The 26,461-nt window shown below is 50.0% G+C and overlaps 1 non-coding gene across 1 annotated transcript; it reads left to right on the forward strand.

The window, feature by feature from the left end:
- The first annotated feature begins 5,754 nt into the window (after window positions 1-5,754).
- LOC121023533 (U5 spliceosomal RNA) lies at window positions 5,755-5,875 on the forward strand. The gene has a single exon (XR_005787444.1). It is a non-coding gene; the product is annotated as a U5 spliceosomal RNA (small nuclear RNA).
- Window positions 5,876-26,461: the final 20,586 nt, after the last annotated feature.

The raw sequence follows: 26,461 nt of genomic DNA on the forward strand, positions 1-26,461 counted from the left end.
CCTGGGTGGCTCAGTAGTGGTCTTTGACTCTTGACTTCGGCTCCTCTCATGGTCCGTCGGTTCAAGCCCCACGTTGGGCTCTTTGCTGACCGTGTGGAGCCTGCTTGGGCTCTCTTTCTCTCTCTTTGCACCTCCCCTACTCGTGCTCTTTCTTTCTCTCAAACCAAACTTAAAAAAAAGTCCAAAAGAAACAAGATCGAAAGTCTACAGGAGTTCGGCACCGAGAACGGCTCATGGTGGAAGAACAGATTTTTCTCTCTTTGCATGTTCTTCCAGCCGCTGTGCCCCAGTCACCGTTCATGCTAACGTCCCATCCGTGCCTAAATGTCCGTGTGCCACCTCGGAAACACGCGTGAGAATTCAGCCACGCTCGCTGACTTTCGGGGCCCCCGTGTCTTCACCTCAGACAAGAAAGCATGGTCCCCACCTCCAGAGCTAAATGAGGACCAGGAGGTGCTCAGCAAACAGCCCACGGCGCTGGTCTCAAAGTGTGCGAGAGCCTGAGTGGGTGTGTGTGAGCACACGAGGGTCTGTGTCGTGTCTGTGTCCCATGTGTGTGGGGTGTTACAGGGGCCGGGGTGGGGGGGGGCAGTGGAGACGGAGCACAGAGGACTTTTAGGGCAGTGAAAATGCTTGATGTGATCTCCAAAGTGGGACGCAGGTCACTATACATCTGTCTGAACCCAGAGAAGGCACGAGGCAGCACGAGTGGCCCCGATGTGACGTGTGGACTCCAGGTGGTGATGACGTGTCTATGCAGCCTCATCCGCGGTAACAGGCGTGCCCTCAGATGGGGGATGTGATGATGGGGAGTCTGTGCGTGAGTGGGGGCAGGGGGCACACGGGAAATCTCTGTACCTTCCTCTCAATCTTACTGTGGCCTGAAACTGTCCTTTAAAAAGGAAGGTTTTTTAGGGGCACCTGGGGGGCTCAGTGGGTTGAGTGTCTGACTCTTGATTTCGGCTCAGGTCATGATCTCACAGTTCATGAGTTCAAGCCTTGCATCGGGCTTGCTGCTCTCAGCGCAGAGCCTGCTTGGGATCCCCTGTCCCTCCCCCGCTCGCACTCTTACTCTCAAAAATAAATAAAACGTTAAAAAATGTTTACAAAAAGGAAGGTTTTTTTGTTTTGTTTTTTAAAGGAAACGCAATGGCGACAAAACAATTGTGAATAAGTGTGGCTAAACCAGTGGTTCTCAACCAGGGGTGACTTTGTCCACCACGGGACAGCCGGCATTGCCTGGGGACGACCTCAATGGTCAAAACATAGGGAGGGGCATACACGACTGGCATCTGCGGGGGGGGGGGGTGGGCAGAGACCGGGCATGGTACATAAGACGGTCCCGCCACAAGGCTGTGTCCACAGCACTGACGGTGAAATTCAATCGTGACCGAAGCTGAATCATCACATCACATGACATCACAGAGGGGCAATCCATCCCACATCCTGGGAGACTCTGGGCGGGGAGAGTAAGACAGGCGAGAAAAGAGTTCGAAGTCAGTTGTCATAACCCAAGCCAAAGGTGACGGCGTGGGGACAGGGGGCAGCATTTAGAGATTTCTAGACAGTGGGGGACACAGGTGGGATCAGCAGGACTCGTGGATGGAGGGAATGTGGATGGGGGAAAGGCATGAAGGAAGACTTAATCCCAAATTTTAGCTTGAGCGCCTTGGGAAGTGATGGTGACATTTCAGAGGTGGACAAGCCCCAGAACCGGACAGGATGGTTTGGAGGTTGGTACGCTTGTTCAAGCTTGATGTGATGGCAGTGAGGACGAAGAGTGGTGGCACTGGGGAAGGGGGAAAGATTTGAGAGCCGTTTATTTATTTTTGTATTTTTTTTATGTTTGCCTGTTTTTATTCTCAGTGTTTTTAGCTTTCAGAAATGTTCAGTCTTAAGGCAGCTGCAGTCACATCATGTTATTCTGGAGTCAATACAAATTTACATTAAAAAGTGAAAAAAGTATGGCAATAAAATGACTAAAACCAAAACACTGTTTCATCTTTTAAAAATGCTTATTTATTTGAGGGGGGGGAGGGAGAGTGAGTGACATGGGGAAGGGACAGAGAAAGTGGGAGAGAGAGAATCCCAAGCAGGCTCTGAGCTGTCAGCAAGGAGCCCAATGTGGGGCTCGGTCCCACAAACTGTAAGATCATGACCTGAGCTGAAATCAAGAGTTGGATGCATAACTGACAGAACCACCCAGGTGTCCCCAAAATAGTTTCAAAGGAAACAATGCAGAGTAACCAGGGGAGGCATCCACCTGGGGCCCGAAAATCAAGATAAAATGTGAATGCGGTATTTTTCTCATGTTTATTTATTTGTTTTGAGAGCGAGCGAGCAGGGGAGGGGCAGAGAGAGGGAGAGAGAGAATCCCAAGCAGGCTCTGAGCTGTCAGCACAGAGCCTGACGTGGGGTTCAATCCCACAAACTTTGAGGTCATGATCTGAGCCAAAATCAACAGTCAGACGCCTCACAGACTGAGACACCCAGGAGCCCCCAAAATGCAATACGTTTTAAGATAAAAATGCAGAAATAACTCACGATGGACCCAACACCTAAATTCTTACTCAAGACGGGACCTGACTGTGCACTTTGTGCGGCTCAGCTCCCTCACCCCACCCCGACCCCCCTCCCAATCCCATCAGATCCTGTCTTTAGTTAAAATGTTGATATTTTTTTTGTTCATGGTCGATTGTTCTGCATTAACTTTGAATTTTAAAGAAACGTTGCATTAAAATATTGTTTCTCTTGCTTAATGCGATGTTGGCGCCCCCTGAAATCCCACGCTTCGATTATGTACTGGAGCTGAGAGCCTCCCCACCCCCGCTTCACCTCAGCCCTGGCCCTGGTGAATGGGGACAGATGCGAGAAATGCTTTCCGGTGAGAGGCTGTTAGAATTTTCACATGAGGCCGAGTAGCCAAGACGGACCCTCCGCTTTCCAGAATCCCATGGAATTTCCATTGAGCTAAGGGCCAGGCTGGATTCCAAGCAGCAGACGCGTCCATGTAACTAAGGGCAGGAATGGCCGTCTTGGACCGCGCTCGGTACAGACAGCACAGGGGAGACACCCTTTTCCAAAACACGAAGGAAAGAGTAATACTGACCATCTGTTTGGCAAACTGCTGTCACCGTGTTCCCTCTCTAACCAGCTTCCCCCTCTGCAATTCTGAGAACTGGTTGTTTTGCAACGTTATTTTCTAAGGAAGCAGCTTTCTGTCCTGGGGACCCTTCGTGGTGTTGTGAAGCCAGTTGGTGTCAATTAAATGCTTACTGAACAAATTCCACTGGTACAGGTATGAGGACAGGAAGGGCTTCTGTCTGTGTGGGAGCCCCACTGTGTGCGTGTGCCCTTACGCACACGGTCACGGACTGGCTACGATGAGTTCAGATAGCCTCTCTAGTGCTCGTGCACACGGCTTCCAGGTCCTGTGCCGAGTGCTTTAGGTGGGAATCCAATCATTCAATTCTGAAACCTTCATAGGGTGCTCGTCCCTACTTTACGGTCGAATAGCTTGGGATCAGAGAGGTTCTGACACCAGCCAGAAGACGCACAGCTCGGCCTTGGCAGGTCCTTGGGACACCAACATTGCTAGAAGGCCCCCGAATGGGTGTTCTAGCTGGAGCCTCCATTGCGAGGGTCTGGGGGCGAGAGGGCTGTGTCCCGGACCACTGGACCTTCCGTTTCCATCCTGGCGCGGTGGTCCTTGGGCCCAGCCTGTGCCAGCATCTGACACATTTGTGGAGCCACCAGTGGAAGGTGTATTTGTTTTCTGCTCCTGTGTAACAAATCCCCACTTCTCTGCAGCTTAAACCTATTATCTCACAGTTTTTCTTGTCAGAAATTCAGGCTGGACCTTCTGCTTAGGGTCTCCTCAGGCTGAAATCGAGGTGTTATCCAGGTCTGTGGTCTTATCTGAGGCTCAGGGAACTCTTCCAAGCACTCGCGTGTGTGTGCGTGCGCGCGCGCGCACACACACACACACACACACACACACACACACAGAGCAAGACTGTTGGCAGGATCCATTTCCTTTCGATGGTATGGCTGAAACCACCCCATTTTCTCATGGGCTATCAGCGGGGGTCCGCTTTCAGCTCCCAGAGGCTGCCCTCATTCCTTGCCCCATGCTTCCCGTGGGCAAGTCACAACATGTCACATATCTTTCTGGCGTCCTCTGCTTGTCCTTTAAAGGCCCACCTGATTAGGTCAGGCCCACCCAGGGTGATCTCCCTACTCCTGTAGAACATAACGGAATCACAGGAACAAGATCTCATGGCCCCACTGAGGAGGATTACACAGGGTGTGTACGCAGTGAGTGAGAATTTTGGGGACCAATGTAGAATCCACAGAATGAGAGCGATTTCTGGGCCGAGCTAAGCTTCATTCTGTAGACAGTGTGGGATCTGGCATGAGTGTTTAAGTAAAAGATGTTCAAGATCAGATCAACTGTTGCTGCTGCTGCTGACGTTTATGTTTTGGAAAACCACCTTGGAGGTTAGACTAGAAAAGAGGAATATGGAGGCTATGAGACCCCAAAGGAGATGCTACAGGAATCCTGGGTGTGGGAAGAGGTTGCTGAGACCCTGAGAGGAGGAAGTGGCAGGGGTATCATCAGTTTTACATGACAAGCATTGACCGAGTACCTGTTATGTGTCAGTCACCATCCTGGCCTCCAGTGCTGGGGTGCAGAGAGAGAAAATACAGATACGGTCCAGCCCTCATGGGACTTACCTCTTGGCAAGGGAGATAGAGGTTGTGATGGTTAACTTGATGTGTCAGCTTGGCTGGGCCATAATGCTCGGACATCTGCTCCAACGTTGTTCAAGATGTTTCTCTGAGGGTGTTTTTTCGTTGTTGTTGTTGTTGTTGTTGTTGTTGTTGTTGTTGTTTTGGTTTTTGTTGTTGTTGTTGTTTTTGGTATGAAATTGATATTTAAATTGGTGGACTTTGAGTCAAACACATCATCCTCCCTAATGTGGTTGGGCCTCACCCAATCAGTTAAAGGCCTGAACAGAACAAAGACTAACCTCCCTTCCCCAAGCAAGAGGGGGTTCTGCCAGCAGATGATTCTCAGACCTGAACCACAACATGAGCTGTACCTTCAGTCTTCAGCCTGCTGGCCCCATCCTGCAGAGTTTGGACCTGCCAGACTCCATAATCCTGTGATCACTGTTTCTCTGGTGACCCCTGACTAATATGCGCATCAGAAAAAATTATAGCCTATGGTAAGTGTTAACAGAGGGAAGGGCTCTGAGAGCTTAGAGCAGGATGGTCTGTCTTGGAGAAATCAAGGAGGGCATTCCTGTGCAAATGATGCTGGAGCTGGTATCTCAAGATTGCATGGGTGGTGTTACCAGGGATGGGCACGAGGAAGGGCATTCTAGGCACAGGAGTGGCATGTGAAAAAAAATTAGGAAGCTAATTACACTCCAGAGGGCCTGGAGTGTGGGGTGGAAGGTGATGAGGTCGGATGCAATGGGAGAGGCTGGAGCCCGCAAAGCCTCATCATCTCTGGCTGTTTCTCTTTATCCTAAAAGCGACAGGGAATTGCTTTAAGTGAGGTGAGGGGTGACATTAGCAGCTGTGTTTTCCAGGATATGGTTCCAGCTGCTGTGTGCAGAGGGACTACAGGGGCCAAGGGTAGAGGGAAGAGGGTCTGCTAGGGAGCTGGTGCTTTACTGAGTGTATCAGTTACCTATCACTGTGTAACGAGCTGCCCCCAATCTTGTACAGAAACAACAGTTTATAATCCTCTGGTTTCTCTTCAGGTTGTATACATTTTTTGCCTTCTACTAAAATAAAGATTTCCATGGAGAGAAACAATTCTGAGCATTTACCCAAATTCTTAAGACCTTGTGTTTGCAAGGGAAAGAGAAAAAGAGAGAGAGAGAGAGAGAGAGAGAGAGAGAGAATGAGAAAGAAAGAAAGAAAGAAAGAAAGAAAGAAAGAAAGAAAGAAAGAAGAAAAGAAAGAAAGGGCAGAAAGAAACAACAGCTCATTGTTTCTCACAATTCCATGAGTTCTGTGGTTGGGTTTTGCACCTGTGTGGCCTCGTTTGACTGGGGAATCCCCTGGGGTAGGAGGTCCCAGACAGCTTCCCTTCGTGTTTGGCCACAGTGCTGGCTCTCTGCTGGGGTCTTAGTTCTCCTCCTCCGCGGGCTAGATCGGCTTCCTCACTGCATGGCGGCCTCAGGGGCTCTCAAAGAGCAAAAAGGAAGCCGCAAGGTATCTTAAGGCCACGTAAACAGATGCCACTCCTTGAGCAGTCAGAAATGTGTGGCCTTTCTGCATCCACAACACTCAGCCAATAATTTTTCAGTGTGCCAGGCACTGTTCAGGCTGTTGTGTGTTAGCAGTGAAGCCCATAGGCAATCTTCATGCCTTTTTGTGGCTTGTAAACAAATGCATGTGCCACATGATCAGGAAGAAGGCGGAATGGAGTGAGGTGGGGGACAGAGGGGCTGGGGGAGATAAGTCTGTCTGGGGAAGGGGAGTTTGAGCAGAGAGTCCTTAAGGGAGTCGGGGGCTAGAAATGAGGCCATCTCAGGGATGGTGCTCCAGGCTGAGAGCACAGCAAAGTCCAGTCCTCTCAGGGGAGCATGTCTGGATGTTCACACAGGTGTGGGGAGGAGGATAGACTATGCAAGGGGAGAGGTAGCAGGGATTGGGGTCATGGGAGGTCCTGCTGGCCACGGAAGGACTTTGCTTTTTATTCCAGTGATGCAGACTCGCTGGAGGCTTAGAAGAGCAATACTGGAGGTTACTGAGGTAGTCCAGCATGTTGGTGCCCGCCACGAATAACAAGCTCCTCAAAATTTAGCAGCTTGAACAACAACAAACGTGACCTCAGTTTCTGCGCATCAGCAATGCGGAAGTGGCTCAGCTGGGTGGTTCCGGCTCAGGGTCTCTCATAAGGTTCCAGTTAAGATGTACACTGGGACTGTGGTCATCTGAAAGCTCGCCTGGTGACGGAGGATCCACGTCTAAGATGGCACACGCACATGGCTGGTGAGTCACTGCTGGCTGTAGGGCGAAGGCTCCCCAGCTTGGCAGCTGGGTTTCTTCTGAGCAGGTGGCCCAAAAGAGGATGGGTCACACGCGGTCCTTTCTGCCATTTTGTTGGTCACACGGCACCCCCCACCTTCAATGTGGGAGGAACTATAAGGGCATGAGCACCCGTTGGCCAGGGTCTTAGGGGACCATCCTGGGGGTTGGTCCCTGTACCCCATCTCCTTGTCGGGGTGCAGGAAGCCTCCCACTTACCTGATATTGGACAGGGAATTTTTTCCTGGAACCAGAGAAGAATAAGAACGTGAGCAAGAAAGAACATCTGTTTTCTCAGGAGAAGACAATTTCCATGATTCTAATCTGCTGGCTGCCAATTTTTTTTAAAAAAGCAGCCCATTTCCAGATTCCTGCTTTTGCTGTTTTCATTATTTCCTTCAATGAGTGTGTGTTGCTTATCCCTTGTGCTGGCGGTACAGTGACAGAGGGACGGTGGTACGTTTGCAGACGTGAGAAGTGTTCAGGGGCCAGAGAGAGGGCTCAGGCGGGTGTGGGAGCCGGGGCTGGCTTGGGCGTGGGGGGGTGCGGTGGAGGCCCACCCCAGCACAGAAAAGCCAGCTGCTCCCCAGAGCTTAAATCCCCCTGGCAGGAAGAGGCAGCCAACAAGTTAGCAAATCACAGGCATGATTTCAGAGAGCGATTGTGGAAATGGCCCTCTGAGGCGAGGATTTTAGGGCTGGGACCTCGTCTCGGGGAAGGACTGTCCTGTTTGGGGCAACAGTGGGTGCAGAGGCCCAGAGATGGGTACAAGCCAGGCCACTTGGAGATCCTTAAATGATCAGATTCTGGAACGCTGTCTGGAGCTGTTTCTCAGAACCCAGAATGACTGTAGGTGCTTAAAGATCAGTCCAAAGGGGCGAGGGCCTCTCTGCTTCCTTTCCACCAATGAGATGGCCTGGGTTCCTGTTTTCTGGCTCTTCCAGTTACCGGCTGTGCATTCTTGGGCAAGTCACCTAACCTCTCTGTGCTTCCGCTACCTCCCCTTGTAGAATCAGCAGTGGGATAGGGACTTAAACACCCGCGGTAAAGACAAACGACACAGTCAGGAAACAGGCAAAAGACTCGAACAACCCAAGGGTACACTAGATAAAAAATATCTAGACGGATAACTAGATAAAAAAACTGTGGGGTGTAAGTATTAGGGAATATGATTCAGCCGCTGCAAAGCGGATCCTTCCCTCCGAGGTGGCAGGGATGAACCCAGAGGACATGCTGCTCAGCAGGCATGCCGGGCACACAGGGAACCCAGCGCATCATCCCAGCAGGGTGTGGAATCTGCAGGAGTCCGAACACCCAAGGAGCAGAGAGGAGGTCACTAGTGGAGGGGACACTCGGCTGGTTACAGGGATGCTCCAAGGTGTGAATCCATACATCCCACGAAAGCTTCACGGACGCCAAGCATATCTGGTGAAATTAACTCTGAGCTGCAGCCATGAAACACACACTAGGCTTGGAAACGCATAAGGAAGCAGACAATGTAATTTCTGCTGGTCATCACTGCGACGTGGATTAGTCTCGAAAAGGTGATACAGCAGAACCTTGGATTGCGAGTTACCTCTTCGGAGAGGGAGGGTTCCGCGAGACGAGCCAACATTTCTAATCCGTTTTAACTTGATCAACGAGCGACGTCTTGCGATGCCAGTCGCGCGAGATGCCCAACGGCACACGATCACAACACAACCAATGGCTCTTGAAATTCGCCTTGATATGCGAGTGCTTTGGATGGCAAGCGAGTTTCCCGAACGCATTATGCTCGCAAACCAAGGTTTTACCGCACTTGGGTGTCTCGCAAACCAAGGTTTTACCGTACTTGGGTGTCTTCGGTTAAATGACGGTGTGAGATAGATGATTTTTATTTATTTTATTTATTTTTTTTAACGTTTTATTTATTTTTGGGACAGAGAGAGACAGAGCATGAACGGGGGAGGGGCAAAGAGAGAGGGAGACACAGAATCGGAAGCAGGCTCCAGGCTCTGAGCCATCAGCCCGGAGCCTGACGCGGGGCTCGAACTCACGGACGGCGAGATCGCGCCTGGCTGAAGTCAGACGCTCAACCGACTGAGCCACCCAGGCGCCCCTGTTTTTTAAAAGAAAGAAGATAGTTAAGAGGCTGGTATGGGAGCAGATGTTGGTATGCCCACGGAGGCCTGGCCAGGGGACCGATGTATCTGGGGTGTTCTGGAGATGGAGCCCACAGGCTGTGGTGGCAGGCGGGATAGAGAGGGACACAGAGCAGGATCATCATGTGAGGTCCTTGTGTCTGCAGGGGATGCTGCTGTGTCTGGCTCCAGGCGGACGGTGGCTGTAAAATGACTGAACAGGGATAAGTCAGTCAAGATGGGGGGCGGGGGGGATACCTGAGGACATAACCAGGTGCTATCGACAGAAATAGAGGAAAAACACGGTGGCTGGTGTCCATGTTTTGAAGGGAGAGCCGGGTGTGACGCCCTACTCGCTGTGCCTCCTGGAGATGCTTACTCAACCTCTCCGTGCTTTGGTCCCCTCCTGGGTAAAAGAGAAGGCACAGTCCCTCTCTGAAGGTGGTGTGATAACACGCGGCAGCCGCTAGACGTGGGGGTGTGCATTTCGGCTCTTCCGTGTCCTGGTTGGCTTCCCGTGCGATTTTGTGAAGAGTGGCGTCTAAATGTGTGGATTGGGGATGAAAACAGTCGCTCTCACACAGGTGTTGTTGGAGGACTCAATGCAATCTGCGAAAGGGAACGGAGACGATGAGTCTTTCTCAGGCTTGAGCCTTATTCCCCAGATTCACGCCGTGGAGCAGGGATCAGAAAACGGTCCTCCCTACTGGCCACTTCCGGCTTGCCTGTGTTTATAAATGAACCTCTCCTGGGACACAGCCATGCCCGTTCCTCACGAACTGTCTGAGGCTCCTTCCAATCCCCCGGTGGCAGGGCTGGGTAGAGAAACATTTTCCCTACTCTGGCTCTAGAGGCAAACCCCATTCCCGAGTCCTCTGGGTCCTTGCAGAGCTACTCGATAGGTGGATCGGCCCCAATACACATCCTTCCCTCCACTCCTGTCCCTTTTACAGACAGGAGTAGCCTGTGTTATGCCCAGAATTCGTCATCCTCAAAGACTACCAGGGAGCCGAGTCCGATGCAAAAGCAAAGAGCCTTTATCCGAGCTAGCTCGAGCTCAATCCCCTACCTGCACCTACCCAGTGGTGAGATACTGGAGAGAGAGAGAGCGGGTTTCAAGAGCACAAAGGTTATATAGGGATCATGGCCTTAGCCTTGGCTGGGGAAGGGTCGTGGCCTCAGCCATTTGGCTGGGGAAGGATCAGAGTCCCGTCAGGCGGGTTGCCGGGCGTGGTTTGAAAGGTTTAAAGTAGAGTGATTACAAAGAGGAAAGCCCATCCCCGTCCTGTCCTTGAGCTCCTGCTCTCAGAGCGTCAGTGGTCTTGGGCCTGCTCCCCCAGATCAGAAGAGTCTGGCCCTCAGGCCACCCAGCCTCTTTCTCAGGGGTGCAGAGAGAGTAAGTGCTGGGTTGTAGGGTTCTCTTGCCATCTTTCCACCTTCATCTGAGTTCTTCTTTCCCCAGTGACTCACCCCAGCCCACCCCCAGGTGAAACAAGGACACTCAAGGCTTTCCTCCACCTGTTGTGCACCCTCAGGATGGCTCCCTGACCACAGATCTAGGCCTAGGCCCCAACTCATGTTGAACGGGTGAGCGGGAAGTTACTCAAGGGGAGGAGGCGTGGTCTGAGGTTTGAGCGGGAACTGCTCTCTGCCGCCATGTCGGGGACATAGTCACTCAAGATGGAGGATACAGAACGAGATGGAGTCGGCCGGCCTGGGTCTGCTCTTCCACCCGCACGCCATTGTCTCTTGCTCTGCTTTTTCTCCCAGACACTGCGGCCTGCTGATGACCCCACACTAACGCACCCAGACACCGCGCATTCTTATGGATGTGGTCACAGGACCCTGGTGTGCAGATTCCCCACGATTTCACAGACCGGGTCCCTGATGAGCTTCTGCTGTGTTTCTGTTCCACAGTAAGAACAGTCGGGCCCGTGGTGCGGTGAGCGGTGTCCTCACACACGGGTCACTTCACCTGAGTCCTGCTCTCACGTGTGGGTGCACTGGGTGGGTGTTGCTGTAGATTCGAGGTTGTGTGTTTGCATTTGGGTTAAGCATTGGGCTGCCGTGTGTGAATTTTCTAGATGTTTGTAAATCCCTTCTCCTGGGGGTTGTCGTGAAGATTTTGGATTTTGTTCGGAGTCCAGCGGAGGCCACCGGGAACTGGGAAGTCCAGTGGCAGGGGACTGACGACTTAAAATCTCCCTCCCTCTCCTGTGGGCAGTGCGGGAGGCTCAGGTGCTGCAGGGGGGAATGGGGCAGGTGCGATGGTGCGATTCCCACCCACCCCCCAGTGCCAGACACTTTTCTCCTCCTTTTTCTTCTTTAATGTTTTTTTTTTGAGAGAGAGAAAGAGTGGGGGAGGGGCAGAGAGAGAGAGGGAGACACAGAATCCAAAGCAGGCTCCAGGCTCCGAGCTGTCAGCACAGAGCCCGACGTGGGGCTCGAACTCACGGAGTGTTTGATCATGACCTGAGCTGAAGTCAGGCGCTTAACTGACTGAGCCACCCAGGTGCCACTTAAAAAAATTTTTTAAACATTTATTTTTTGGGAGACAGAGAGAGACGGAGCAGAAGCAGGGGAGGGGCAGAGAGAGAGGGAGACACAGAATCCGAAGCAGGCTCCAGGTTCTGAGCTGTCACCACAGAGCTGGGTGTGGGGCTCGAACTCATGAACCGTGAGATCATGACCTGAGCCGACGTCGGACCCTCAACTGACTGAGCCACCCAGGTTGCCCCACACTTTCATTCTTCTGAGTCTCTGCCCACACCCCTGAGGGACAGCTGGATGTCCCAGGAGTTTTGGGTAGATTTTCACTAAAAACCAAGAATGATGAACGCACTCCCTAGCTTGTGTTTCAGGGTTTCCCTGCTGCTCTCCAGGGTCACATTTAATCACTTCAGGTGTCTGTTTTCTTTCTTTTTTAAAAAGAGTTTCTAATACGTTAACTAATTAGTCATTTTGTAACGATCATAGGCACATGTTTCCAGACTGTTTCTTGCTTTTTAAATGTAACGTAAAAAACAAAAACCAAACAGGTGACTGTGTGAGTTTGCTGGGGCTGCTATGACAGAACACCCCCCGCCTGGGCGGCTTGAACAGCAGACACTTACTCTCTCCCTGTCCTGCCGGTTGGAGGTCTGAGATCTGGTGTAGGCAGGCCGGTTCCTCCTGAGGCCTCTCTCCTCCGCTTGTCCCCATGTCCTTAGGTAGACCTCCCTGTGTGTGTGTCTGTGTCCTGATCTCCTCTTCTAATGAGGACGCTGGTCACATAGGATTAAGGCCACCCCGATGACCTCAGTTTACCCTCATCACCTTTTTAAAGGCCCTGTCTGTGAAGATAATCACATTCTGAGGTTCTGGGGGTTAGGGCTTCAGTATGTGCATTTGGGGGGAGATACAATTCAACCAGAGTAACAATTTTCCATAAATTAAAGGAATGTAGACAATGGAAAGACCTCTGCTTTCAGGGGACCTGTTGGAGTAGATGGAGAGTGGCAGTTAACAGGAGAGAAGAAAGGTAATTCAGCTAATAATAGAGAATGAAAGAATCCCTGTATATATTCAGACAGATACATAGATACCTAGATAGATACATAGAAAAGAAAAGGGAAAGGAAGGGAAGAAAAAAAGAAAGATGAACGATGGATAGAAAGAGGGATGGATGGATGGATGGATGGATGGAAAGATACATGATAGAAAGAGGGATGGATGGATGGATGTCTAGATAATAGAAGGATGGGTGTAAAGGAAGGAAGGAAGGAAGGAAGGAAGGAAGGAAGGAAGGAAGGAAGGAAGGCAGGCAGGCACAGACTAACAGATTCCTGTTATTTTTTTTTTCACGTCTCAAGTTTTCATTTAAATTCTAGTTAGTTAACATATAGTGTGATCTTGGTTTTCAGGAGCAGAATTTATTGATTCATCACTTACAACAGATTCCTGTTGTGTTGGGAGAGGATGTGCAGGTTTCTAACTAAGAGACTTTCTTCACGGGATTGAGCTAAGCCCCAGGAATCTGCACTTTTACCCAGCCCTCCTCCCACACAGGTGACTCACATGCTGTGTGCTTCTACCTGTCACGACGGATAATCCCATAAAAGGACCACAAGCTCTGCACACAGCATAGGATTTCTCGCAACAACACAACGAGCCAGAAAAGGTCACTCCCCCAACCTGAGACGCGGCAGTAAAGGAGGCCAGAGGCCGTGCATGAATGCACAATGCACGTGCGTCTGCTCATGCAGTCCCCACATGAACCCTCCGTGTCCTGTCTGACCTTGGAGCCCCCGGAATCTTCCGGTCGCCACCAGGGCTCTCTCTGCCCCTTCCTCAGCCCCTCCCTGCCCCTGGTTGCCATCCCATGGCACCTGCTGAGCCCACCCTACCCCCACCACTCAAGGAGGCTTGGAAACAAACTGCGTGTATTACCTATTTATTTCCACAACAGTTTCCATACTTATGTTGCATATACAGGCCTGCTTCCATATCAGTAAACATACATGGAAAACATCCCTGAAGGTAGTGACCCTTTTCTCCCTTCACGGGTACTTGGGCTTGTACAAATGTCCCGAGGCTGCTGTCACCAAGTACCACAAACTCAGTGGCTCTAAAACACACCTTTATTGGGGCGCCTGGGTGGCTCAGTCGGTTAAGCGTCCGACTTCAGCTCAGGTCATGATCTCACGGTCCGTGAGTTCGAGCCCCGTGTCGGGCTCTGTGCTGACAGCTCAGAGCCTGGAGCCCGTTTCAGATTCTGTGTCTCCTTTCCTTCTCTCTCTGACCCTCCCCTGCTCATGCTCTGTCTCTCTCTGTCTCAAAAATAAATAAACGTTTAAAAAAAAAAAATTTAAAACCCACCTTTATTATCTTACAGCCCCAGAAGTCACCGGTCTGAATGGGTCTCTTGGTTAAAATCAGCATGTTCCACGCTGTGTTCCTCCCGGAGGATCAAGGGGAGATCCGTCCCTGCCTTTTCCGGCTTCTGCAGGCACCGCATCCCTGGGCTGTGACCCCCTGTCCATCCAACCTCCAATCCCGTGTCCCATCTCCTCTTGCCTCCCTGGGGATCCTTATGATCCAGGATCCTGTCCCCACCTTCAAATAATTGAACTACCCTGCAGAACCCCTTCTCCCCTGGGGGACACCGTATTTCCAGGTTTCAGAGATTAGGATGTGGACATCGGTGTGGGTGCCCGTTCTGCCAGCCACAGAGTTCTTTCCAATTCCTTTCTATGTTACTAGAGACACAACGGACATCTTTGTGCACGCAGATGGTTCTTTCCTGAGGAAAAAATGCTGAGTCCCATTGCACAAAATCATTTTCTCGTTGGGCGCAGTTGGTCCATCTACTAAATCACCGCTCAGTGGGGGCTACCCCAGTGGGCCTCCATGGAAATGCATGAGCACCCCGTTTTGTTTCCCCTGACCCTCCAGTTTGGGCTGCTGTAACCAGACACCACGTGCTGGGCAGCTCAAACAAGTATTTCTTGTGGTTTTGCGGCTGGACATCCAAGATCGAGGTGTTGGCAGACTGTCTTGCTTCTGGTGTGTCCTCACAAGGTGGACACAGAGAGGAGGAAAGCTTGCTCTCTGTCATCTCTACTTACAAGGACACTAATCCCATCATGGCGACCCAATCCTAATGATGTCATCTAAACCTAATTTCCTCCCAAAGATCCCGCCTCTGAAAACCATCACATTGGGGTTTCTGGAGTTTCAACATATGAATTTGGCAGGGGGGTGGGGACAGAACACACACATTTTTATTATGTCCATTGCTCACGGGGGAAAGTTTCCACTGTGTTTGCATTTCTCCTAGGATTAACTTGTTGACAGATATATGGACATAGTTTTTTTCTTCTCTTTTTAAAAAAAAAAAATTTTTTTTAATATTTATTTTTGAGACAGAGAGAGAGAGAGCATGAACAGGGGAGGGTCAGAGGAAGAGGGAGAGGGAGACATAGAATCTGGAACAGGCTCCAGGCTCTGAGCTGTCAGCACAGAGCCTGACGCGGGGCTCGAACCCACAGACCACGAGATCATGACCTGAGCCGAAGTGGGACGCTTAACCAACTGAGCCACCCAGGCGCCCCTTTCTTCTCTTGACAGATATATGGACATAGTTGATTTTTTAGAGTTCCTTATATATTAAGGCAATTAATTGTTTCTTATATGTTTTACAATGGATATTTTGAGTATGTTGATCAGGTTTCTCCCTGGTTTATTTTTTCCAAGAATTAAAACGTTTTTTTAATTTTAATTTTATTTATTTATTTATTTTTTCTTGAGAGAGAGAGAGAGACAGAGCACAAGCAGGGGAAAGACAGAGAGGGAGGGAGACACAGAATCTGAAGCAGGCTCCAGGCTCTGATCTGTCAGCACAGAGACTGACACGGGGTTGGAACTCTCCAACTGCGAGACCATGACAGCCAAAGTCAGCCGCTTAACCGACTGAACCACCCAGGCACCCCTGTTTTTTTTTTTTTTTTTTTAACGTTTATTTTTGTTTGAGAGAGAGAGAGACAGAGTGCAAGTGGGGGAGGGGCAGAGAGAGAGGGAGGCACAGAATCCCAAGCAGGCTCTAGGCTCTGAGCTGTCAGCACAGAGCCCAACATGGGGCTTGAACCCACAGACTGTGAGGTGAGATCATTACCTGAGCTGAAGTCAGACACTCAACCGACTGAGCCACCCAGGTGCCCCAAGAATTAAAACTTTTTGTTTTTGTTTTGTTTTGGTTGATTTGTTATTTTAATAACCACAGTGTCTGCCTTTTTTTTTTTTTAATTTTTTTTTCAACGTTTTTTATTTATTTTTGGGACAGAGAGAGACAGAGCATGAACGGGAGAGGGGCAGAGAGAGAGGGAGACACAGAATCGGAAACAGGCTCCAGGCTCCGAGCCATCAGCCCAGAGCCCGACGCGGGGCTCGAACTCACGGACTGCGAGATCGTGACCTGGCTGAAGTCGGACGCTTAACCGACTGCGCCACCCAGGCGCCCCAACTCTGCCTTTAATTCATTTGGAAGTAATGTTGGTGTAAGCTGAAAACTGGCTGAAACTGGATTTTATGTCAGTGGCTAAAATGTTCTGGATGTTCTTGCTTGTGTCATTTTTAGTGTTCAGGGAAAATGGTGCATTTGCACGCTAACGGGAGAGAAGGGGTGGGAACGAATCTACCTCCCACACCTGCTCACTTTTCCTTCTACTGCCTTCCTTCCCACTCATCCCCACCGACAATTTTTTGTCTGTCTGCCTTTCCAGAGCTCTTTGTGTAGAGAGAGAGAAAGAGAGAATTTCCAACCACACGTCTTTGTACTTTCTACAGCAAGTAATAGCATCATCACATCTACTATTTAAGACCTGGCTTTTACACTTCAGCTCCCTAGGATGCTAGTTTCCATGGCAACCACCTGAGTCTGCTCCCATCACCGACAGCTCTGAGAGCTCTGGAGGATGTGGGCGCTGGCAAAAGGGACCCCAAAGTGGCCTGATGGTGAGGGGGGGTGGCGCGGGCAGAGGAGAGGCACTCACTTGGACTTCAATTGCTGGCTTGGGCTTGTGTTTCCTGCATGCTGAATCTTGTCTTTGGACAAGAGCTTCATAGAAAGGCAGAACCGGAGCCAGTCTGGCCTCGCAGGCTCGAGGGTCACAGCCGCCGGCAGCTGTACGCGTGTCGAGGCTCGACAATTGTCCCCTGCCCTTCACTGATCTACTCCTTCATTCTTTCTGTCATCATACAAATATCGATTGACGGCTTCCTGTGGGCTCTGCACTCATGTGTCCCAGGAACCAGCTGCGAGTGGCCCCTTGTTCCCAGTAGCCAAAAGGAGGAAGCAGCCCGGTGTCCGTCAACGGATGACCAGATAAACAAACTGAGTGTCCGCGCGGCGGGTATTATCAGCCTTAACACAGACACGCATCCCAACATGGCTGAACCCTGAGGACGTGATATGGTTCTACTTCTATGAGGTCCCTAGAGCTGTCGGATTCATAGAGACAGAAAGATGGTGGGGCCGTGCACTGGGGGTGGGGGATGGGGACAGACAGAGTTTCAGCTGGGGAAGGTGAAGAGCACTATGGATGCACGTGGGGATGGTTGTACCACGATATGGATGTACTTAATGCCCCCAGGACGTACCCTTGAAGTGCTTGTGAAGGTAAATTCTACTTATGCGTGTTTTGCCACAATTCAACTTTTATTTTTTTAGTGTTTATTTATTTTCATTTATTTTTGAGAGAGAGAGAGAGAGAGAGAGAGCAAACACGGGTTGGGGAGGGGCAGAGAGAGAGGGAGACAAGGAATCTGAAGCAGGCTCCAGGCTCTGAGCTGTCAGGACAGAGCCTGACGTGGGGCTCGAACTCTTGGACCATGAGATCATGACCTGAGCCAAAGTCGGACGCTTAACTGGCTGAGCCACCCAGGTGCCTCCACAGTTAAATTTTTTTAAAAATCGAGAAGGAGAAACTCGCAAATCCCCACAAAAGACTGGAAAAGAAACCAGTTTCACGGGCCATAAATGGGAGGGAGGAGATGTGGAGAAGTGGGGGGGGGGGGGGGAGGGAAGAAAAGGAAACAAAAATCACCCAAATCCTAACAAATAAAAAGATTACTAGTTTAAAGACGAAAATAAGCAATGGGTTACCCAAGCAGTGAAACCATCAAGGACAGCAACGAAATTATTATTAGGAAAGGCAGGGATAGTGGTTATCTTTGGAGGGGGGGTGGGTTTCTGGGAAGCCAGCTCTGCCTCATTAACCTGGGAAATGGCTCCAATCATATGTTAATCTGTACAAGTGCACTAGATGAACCTTTTTTCTGTATTGTGTACCTCAGCATGAAAAATACTGTGGAAAGTTTTAAAAATTACTGAGTGGTCCCTTGCTGTAAGAAAAGACAATCCTGTAATACCCGAAAGAAAATGAAAAAGGTGAATATTTGCCTTGTTGGAAAGATGTAAAGAGCTTCTGTTTTGCGGCAACGGTTAGAGATCGCGCCCTGCAGAGAATCACGACTCCCTGCTGATGAGTCATTTCCCAAATTGTATGAGTAATGAGAGCACTGGGAGAGATCAGCTCAGGTTGGACATTTGCAAGTGAAAACAGCTCTTAGCCGTGCTGCAGAAATGTGTTTTCATGCTGGATTTTGAGACATGACATTTATCACTTAAATGTCAGCCCCTGAGACAGGAAGGCACAGTAAAACAATTACTGAGATGGAAAATGCCCACCACCTACAAAATCAGGAAAGAGGTGGATGGGAACAGTACATGGGGTTGCAAACATCTGCCTTATCAAATAGTATATATTCTCAATACACTGAATAGGCTTTCATTTATTTAAATAAACAGTCCAGAATCAGGGCGATGTTCGCCACATTCTGGATCTAAAATGTTGTAGCCCTGAGCAGATCAGATAGATTATCTCAAAAGGGAGTCGAGGAGCTTTAGGGGCAGTTGAGAGATTGACAGAAAGCAGAAAGCAGAGATCCAGACATATCCAGGAATTCCTGAGATGGCCTGGGCGTGCGGTGCCCACACTCTCCGGGGACAAGGCGACAGGATGCTGTGGGCGAGCATCTCTCTGCACAGCTATGCCCACACCTAAACCTTCACCAACAAGCTTATTCACACCAGCAGAATTTGCAGCAACATTAGACACACCCTAAACGTCCAGGCACAGGTGACAAATCCAATAAACTGTGGCGCAGGAAGTGGTGGACTACTATACAGCTGTGAAAAGAAAGGAAGTCAATTTCTCTGCATCACTGTGGGCGGGCGGAGTAAAACACAAATCTTGACAAACATAACATCATGTTTTGTGTTAAGGAGGGAAAAAATAGAAAACATTCGTTTTGCACACATAGAATGTCTGTAAGGATACACCAAAAATCTGGTAACTCTGGTAGCCTCAAAAGGGGGATTCGGTAGTTGGGGGATGAAGGACGTCAAAGGAAACTTTGCAATAATTATCCTTTTACATCATTCGGGTTTCCTATTACGTATTAACTCAGTGTATTAACTATTCAAAAAATTATGGGGCGCCTGGGTGGTGCAGTCGGTTAAGCGTCCGACTTCAGCCAGGTCACGATTGCGCGGTCCGTGAGTTCGAGCCCCGCGTCGGGCTCTGGGCTGATGGCTCAGAGCCTGGAGCCTGCTTCCGATTCTGTGTCTCCCTCTCTCTCTGACCCTCCCCCGTTCATGCTCTGCCTCTCTCTGTCCCAAAAATAAATAAACGTTGAAAAAAAAATATTAAGATTTAGACAGTCCAACAATCCAAAGTCCATTGGCTCTATTTGTCCCATGGGGTGTGGGCAATAAACAGCGCCTGGCATATAGTTGGAGACAGACCAATATCTCACAAATGATATTGTGAATATTGTGATATTGAATGACTGTCGGGTCCCCGTCCCCCCTGCCAAGGAGGGTGTTTATAGGCCACCCTTAGAGCCAGTAGCTCTGAGATAATTTGCCATGGGGCAGAATGGATAATTCTGACTTTATCAATGGGACCCCTTTGAGTTTGGGGGTTTGCTTCCCCTGCCCCCTCCCCTCGCCAAAGTGGGGTGTTTAAGGAGTTTCTGATCGTTTACAATTGCAAACTATCCTACGAGGAATTACTTTGTGCCAATGTCATTTTCTTGCTGTTGGGGCTGTCCCTTCAGGGTAGGTTTCCAGAAGTGGCCGAGTTGAAAGGAAAACACGAATGTGTCTTTTCGCTCTGAAGGATTGTACCGCTTTGCATTCCCACCAGATAAGAGAACCTGTTTCTGGGGCGCTTGAATGGCTCAGTTGGTTGAACGTCCAACCCTTGATGTCGGCTCAGGTCATGATCTCACGGTTGTGGGATCGAGTCCAGAGTCGGGCTCTGCGCTGAGTGTGCAACCTGCTTGGGATTCTCTCTGCCCTTTCCCCCCCAACTCAAAAATAAATAAATAAACTTAAAGAAAGAGAGACCTGTTTCCTCACCAACACACATATATATTTATACGCTTGGTTGTCCATATATTTGTTTTGTCCATATAGCTATATGTTATAAAGGGGTTTTGGTCTGATAGGTGAGGACAGGTATCTCAGGATGGCTTCAATTTGCATTTTTCTCCTTGAGAGTTTGAGCATTTTACATTCATTTTGATGTATTTTTTATTTTATTCATTATTTTTATTTTCAGTTTTAGTGGTGTTTATTTTTATATCATTTTTATACATTTTTCAGTGAACTATCTGTCCATGTCTTTGAGTGGTTGGTCTTGTGCTTCAGTTTTTAAGGATTCTCTGTACATTAGGGATATCAACCCCTGTGACTATTTTATCCCAGGGAACAATGCTATTTTAAAAGGTGACTTTTAAAAAAATGTAATTTAAGGGGTGCCTGGGTGGTTTAGTCAGTTAAGCAACCAACATTGGCTCAGGTCATGATCTCATGGTTCATGAATTCGAGCCCCGAGTCTGGCTCTGTGCTGACAGCTCAGAGCCTGAAGCCTGCTTGGGATTCTGTGTCTCCCTCTCCCTCTCTCCCTAAAAATGAACAAACATTAAAAAAAATTTTTTTAATGTAATTTAAAAATAAATAAAAGGTGACTTTTGGGGCACCTGACTGGTTCAGTCCTTGGAGCATGTGACTCTTTTTTTTTTTTTTCTTCAACGTTTATTTATTTTTGGGACAGAGAGAGACAGAGCATGAACGGGGGAGGGGCAGAGAGAGAGGGAGACAGAATCGGAAACAGGCTCCAGGCTCTGAGCCATCAGGCCAGAGCCCGACGCGGGGCTCGAACTCACGGACCGCGAGATCGTGACCTGGCTGAAGTCGGACGCTTAACCGACTGTGCCACCCAGGCGCCCCGGAGCATGTGACTCTTGATCTTAGGGTTGTAAGTTCAAGCCCCACATTGGGTGTAGAGATTACTTAAAACCTTAAAAACAAATCACATTAAAAATAAATAAATAAAAGCTTATTTTTACCTTGTTATTTTATTTTTTAAAAATTAAAAAAAATTTTATTTATTTATTTTGAGAGAGACAGAGCAAGCAGGGGAGGGGCAGAAAGAGAGAGGGAGAGAGAAAGAATCCTAAGCAGGCTCCGCACTGTTAGCACAGAGCCCCACATGGGGCTCAAACTGGTGAACCACGAGAGCATGACGTGAGCCCAAGTCAGACGCTCAACCAACCGAGCCACCCAGGCACCCCATTTATTGATCTTTTTTTTTTTTTTTTTCCTTTCCTGGCTCTGTTGCAATCGTTTGGAAAGCCTTACTGCACATATCACATAAATGTTAACCTCTGGCCCAGCTTATAAAACAGAGGTCATCAGTTATGTCTTCAATTATGCCTGCTATTGACAATTCATTTTTTTTTAAAAACATTTTTTTTTAATTTTTTTTTCAACGTTTATTTATTTTTGGGACAGAGAGAGACAGAGCATGAACGGGGGAGGGGCAGAGAGAGAGGGAGACACAGAATCGGAAACAGGCTCCAGGCTCTGAGCCATCAGCCCAGAGCCTGACGCGGGGCTCGAACTCACGGACCGCGAGATCGTGACCTGGCTGAAGTCGGACGCTTATCCGACTGCGCCACCCAGGCGCCCCGACAATTCATTTTGAAGGCAAGCACGAAAATGCTAAATGGACAGAACAAAAAGAAATCCCTCTCCCACCTCTGCCTCTCTGGTGGCAAGTCCCGTAAGACCAATTTCTTTATGCCTCACCTCAGAGCCAAATTTTACATATATTTATGCAAAATTATCACTCACATGTTGCTATGCATGATTATATTCCCATATTTGCATAATATACAAAATTATAGTCTATGCAATTGGGCACGTGTCCTCTTCCTGTGACAAAACACCTTGGGCCGTGTTCCCCATCCGTACGTCAAGATCACCTTCATTCTCTTTGGACTGTCGCAGAATCTCCCACAGTATGAAGACACCAAGACTGACGTAAGCAGTTCCCCTGCGATGGACAACAAAGTTTTTTCCGCTGCTTTCTGGTTCCAGAAAAGCCACAGAAAATCACTTCCTCTGTTACAGTATTTGGCATATATCCGAGATCTATTCTAGAAGTAGCATCGGGAAAGATCAGCATCATTCGGGTCTGGGAAAGGCAGACGTGAACTGGACAGGCAAGGATCTCGGTGCCCAGGGCCTGATGCTGTCCCTGGGGCCCTGACAGGAGGCCAGTGCACACACACAAGCAAATGAATACGCATTCAGACACTGATGGCTGCAATGAAAGTCAGGAAATGAGGCAAAGGGAAAGAGAACCGTGGACAGGAGAGGAAGGGGGCCATCGAGCCAGGGACGTCCCGCCTCCATGGGCCTCCTGTGGCGTTAGCCAGCTGCTTCTCCTGCCCGAGTGATTCCAAAAGAGTGGTCTCGGGGCGCCTGGGTGGCGCAGTCGGTTAAGCGTCCGACTTCAGCCAGGTCACGATCTCGCGGTCCGGGAGTTCGAGCCCCGCGTCGGGCTCTGGGCTGATGGCTCAGAGCCTGGAGCCTGCTTCCGATTCTGTGTCTCCCTCTCTCTCTGCCCCTCCCCCGTTCATGCTCTGTCTCTCTCTGTCCCAAAAATAAATAAAAAACGTTGAAAAAAAAAAAAGAGTGGTCTCTAGGGAAAATATTGAAAATATTCTTTACAATACTGCTTCCATTCTGCCACAATAAAGGATTTTCCTTCCCCCCCCTTTTTTATGTCACACATGCACAAAGCAGTGTTGTTTGGCTTTTACAAAAATGAAGATGGTACTTGCTCAAAGTAATTTTGCGATGAAAACTGAGGGGGAAACAGCAAAAGGGACCGAGCTGGCTGTCTCCAGGCACATCACGTTATGGTGAGGGGAGATCGAAAGTCTGGATGTCAGCACACGCATGGAGGATAAGAGACAGGACAGCCAGGAAGGAAGATCACACAGCCAGAGAGGGACGAACCACAGCTTTCTGAGCGCACCCCTCACAGACCCCCAGGGGCTTTGCGGCTTCTCTTACGGCCCAGTCCCGGTGAAGACAGCGTGAAGTCCAGGACAGTGGGTCCGAGTGGGGCAAATGAGTTATTTCAACAGAAAAACCTCCTGCTTCTGTTAAGTAAGAAGTAACTGAAATGAGATTCCTATTCAAGAGACGTCCTGCAAATGTGTTGATCTCCTAAGAGGAGGGACCCCATCAGAAGCAAGAGAAAATTGTCCATTTTTGTTAGTTGGCTACACACGCGGGCTGAGGGCAGGGTCTGAGGACGGAGAGCAGGGCAGGGGCACAGCCGACAGGCGGCTGTGTGCGTGCAGAGGAGGGGACATGGCAGGATTCCATGCGGGAGATGCCCCGGGGGCCACGCAAGTCGCCTGGAGAGAGAAGATGGCCTGAGACTGCACAGGGTCGCCATGGAAACAGCCCTCTTTGGTGGATTTCAGATGATCCGGGATCACAGAGGTTCCAAATAAAGCAGAATTTGCGGGCTGAAATCCCTTCCTGAGTACAACATTGCCCCAGGTCAAGCGTGTACACAGGGGACCTTGACCCAAGCTGTGACATGAAACGCTCCCCAAATTGACGATTAATGCCCGTTGGGGGACCCAGTCTGTCCATGCGTATGCATTGCTATTTCATTAACAGGAAAACAAGGTGGGTTTCTCAGATACGGCACAATATACTCTGTATGCAAGAGATGCCTTTTACCATATCATGGTTAAAAAAGAAAGAGAGAAAGGTGTCCGAATCCATTAAGATTGTTTTTCCGATTGTTTCCATGGGTACCACTGGCTGTAATTATTCCTCGATTTTTCCGAGGCTGCAAATCTGCCCTTTCATTTTTATTGCAATGGCGTGGGATCCTGGACGCTGGTGACAATGTCCAGCACGTAACTAGTGATCCCTACATGTTCTTTGCTATGGTTTCCTGAAAAATATCCCCCACTTAAATGAAAAGTATAAAACAATGGGAATATTTCATTTTTCACAGATACACACACAGTAATAAAATCATCCGTTTGCTTTTTTACAATAATGCGGCAGGAGTCGAGAAGGTAAAGCAAATGAAACATCAAGACATGTTCCCAACTCCCCACTTCTTCCAAAATGTGGCCTCCCCCACGTCCTCCCACCCCAGAGGAAATTCTGTAGCCCCCACCACCCACAAGACACGATCTTCCTCTTTGTTGCGTGAACATTGGGAATCCACTGGGGGTTTTGCGCTGGGTGATCACATGGTCAGACAGCCCTTGAGAAAAGCTCACCACCAGCCTTGATTATGGCGGGTCCCTCCCTGCCCTTGCGCCTCATCTGGAACATACATTTTCTTTTCTTCCTTTTTTTTTTTTTTAATTTTTTAATGTTCATTTATTTTTGAGAGACAGAGCGTGAGCAGGGGAGGGGCAGAGAGAGAGAGGGAGACACAGAATCCGAAGCAGGCTCCAGGCTCTGAGCTGTCAGCACCGAGCCCGACGTGGGGCTTGAACTCACGAATGGTGAGATCATGACCCGAGCCCCCAGGTGCTCTGAGGCTCTGTGACCCAGAATGCTAAGGTAGAACACCCAGGCTCAGACAAAGACAAAGGCTGTGCTCGGCGACCTCATCCCTCCCCTGCCCCCTCCCCCCTCCCCCCAATGGATTCTCCCAGGGTCGTGAGCTGCAAGTGAGGCAGAGGGCCAGGGGCTGTCTGCGTTTCCACAGCTCCAGGCAGAGGCCCGCCAGCCAGGCAGAGGGCCTGTCAGGGCCAGGGCGAACTGCAGCTGTCTGCCCCGCAGACTGTGTCCCCTGATTTCCTGGGGTCAGCTGTCTTTTGTGCTCAGGATCTGACGGCAAGGATTCTGGTCCTACCTGCCTGGAGGGGCCTTGGCACCCAGCTGGCCTCACCTGTGCCCTGCTGCAGACCTACCCTGAGATGTGCTGGGTGAGGGAAACACCATACACGGGTTTTCTCAGCCTCAGCCCTGTTGACACGTCAAACAGGACTCTACCTTGCTGTGGGGGCTGTCCTGTGCCCTGCAGTGCTCCTGGTCTCCCCCCAGCTTGCTGTCAGGAGCCCAGACTCCCTCCCCAGGTCTGACAACAGAAAATACTCCCAGATGTCGCCCCTGTCTCCCTGTGGGGGGAAGCCATCAGAGGCTGGGAACCGTGGCCAGAGTGCACAAAATAAGCAATGATACAAATTCCACTTCTATTACTTTATTTTTTTTAACATAAATTCCTTTTTTTTTGTAAAGTTTATTTATTTTGAGAGACTGAGAAAGCAGGAGCAGGTGAGGGGCAGAGAGAGGAGGAGACAGAATCTCCAGCAGGCTCCGTGCAGCTAGTGCAGAGCCAGATGGGAGGTCGAACTCACGAATCGTGAGATCATGGCCTGAGCCGAATCGAGTCAGATGCTTAACTGACTGAGCCACCCAGGCGCCCCAACTTCTATTACTTTTTGATCTCACCCGGGGCCCTTGCCGGGACCCAGCACCCAGGCGTCTGAGCACTCAGTGAACAACTCAGTGAGGCTGTTCCCGGCAGAAGGAACAGCATGTGCAAAGCAAAACAGGCAGCGAAGGACGGAGGCTCCTCCTGGAGCAGCGCGGGGAAGGAAAGGGACAGCAGGGAGCTGAAAACCAGGGTGACTGGGCCCCCCAAGGGGACCCTGTGCTGGGGGGTTATTGCTCTGCAGTCATCATCATAAGAGTCTTCATTTTATCTGTGGATTTCTGTTTAGAAGTGGAGTCCAACAGTGCAGGGAGCATTGCTTGGGGCATCATCACCTCCAGAGCCGTCCTGCCTCCCTGGGGCAGGTTCTGGGCCACTGGTTCCCCTGTCCCCCGGTCCCCAAACCCTGGCTGCCCTCTGCCCTCTGGCCCTCAGAGTGCCGATCATGGCTGGAGGGGGCGGTGTCAGCCCAGGCCAGAAGGTCAGACCCCATGTGGGCCCTGCTAGGGGAGGGTGTCTCTTGTGGGAATGATCCATTAAACAGCAGAACAATGCAATTGAAAACCTCGTATTCGCTCTCAGGGGGAAAGGGGGCACCGAGGGGAGGCTGGGGCCCACAGCCAGGCAGGAGCCAGTGCTGCTGGGGCCAAGGGGGTGGCAGAGAGGAGGCGGGTTAGCAGAGGAGCAGGGAGGAAGCCAGCAGCGGAAATAAGTTGTCAAGAAGAGGGAGATGCTGGGGGGGGCCTTTCTTGTGCCTGAGGAGAAGCAGATGTGGAATTTGACCGTGGCCTCTGACCTCCAGCCACACACTGGATGCCCCACCACGGACACGGCCTCCAAGCGGGGAGGAGACCGGTTCTCTCCGAAGCCACGAGCCCTGTTCAGAGCTCTGGAGATGTCTCTAAGCCATGT

The sequence above is a fragment of the Herpailurus yagouaroundi genome, unplaced genomic scaffold (genome assembly GCF_014898765.1).
Source record: "Herpailurus yagouaroundi ecotype Mexico unplaced genomic scaffold, PumYag 557, whole genome shotgun sequence".
Taxonomy (NCBI): Eukaryota; Metazoa; Chordata; class Mammalia; order Carnivora; family Felidae; genus Herpailurus; species Herpailurus yagouaroundi.